Genomic DNA, 595 nt, shown 5'->3' with positions numbered 1-595 from the left:
TAAACGGGTATTTTCTATACAAAAATTCCGGTTTCATATTTACATACCTGATATATGTACATATATATCTTACCTTCACTGGTTGGATCATGTCCAGATCTTGCCTTGACCGGTTGGATCATGTCCAGATCTTGCCTTCACTGGTTGGATCATGTCCAGATCTTGCCTTCACTGGTTGGATCATGTCCAGATCTTGCCTTCACTGGTTGGATCATGTCCAGATCTTGCCTTCACTGGTTGGATCATGTCCAGATCTTGCCTTCACTGGTTGGATCATGTCCAGATCTTGCCTTCACTGGTTGGATCATGTCCAGATCTTGCCTTCACTGGTTGGATCATGTCCAGATCTTGCCTTCACTGGTTGGATCATGTCCAGATCTTGCCTTCACTGGTTGGATCATGTCCAGATCTTGCCTTCACTGGTTGGATCATGTCCAGATCTTGCCTTCACTGGTTGGATCATGTCCAGATCTTGCCTTCACTGGTTGGATCATGTCCAGATCTTGCCTTCACTGGTTGGATCATGTCCAGATCTTGCCTTCACTGGTTGGATCATGTCCAGATCTTGCCTTCACTGGTTGGATCATGTCCAGAT

At 45.7% G+C, this 595-nt stretch overlaps 1 protein-coding gene across 2 annotated transcripts in view; it reads left to right on the top strand.

The window, feature by feature from the left end:
- The window catches only part of LOC116850432 (phosphoglucomutase), a 138228-nt gene that overhangs the window by 107550 nt on the left and 30083 nt on the right, over positions 1-595 (top strand). The window lies entirely within an intron of this gene.

This window comes from Odontomachus brunneus, unplaced genomic scaffold (genome assembly GCF_010583005.1).
Source record: "Odontomachus brunneus isolate Ranch 3 - 2012 unplaced genomic scaffold, Obru_v1 Obru_scaffold_145, whole genome shotgun sequence".
Classification (NCBI taxonomy): domain Eukaryota; kingdom Metazoa; phylum Arthropoda; class Insecta; order Hymenoptera; family Formicidae; genus Odontomachus; species Odontomachus brunneus.
Note: the sequence above shows the minus strand (reverse complement) of the source record. Positions and strands in the feature narration are given on the sequence as shown.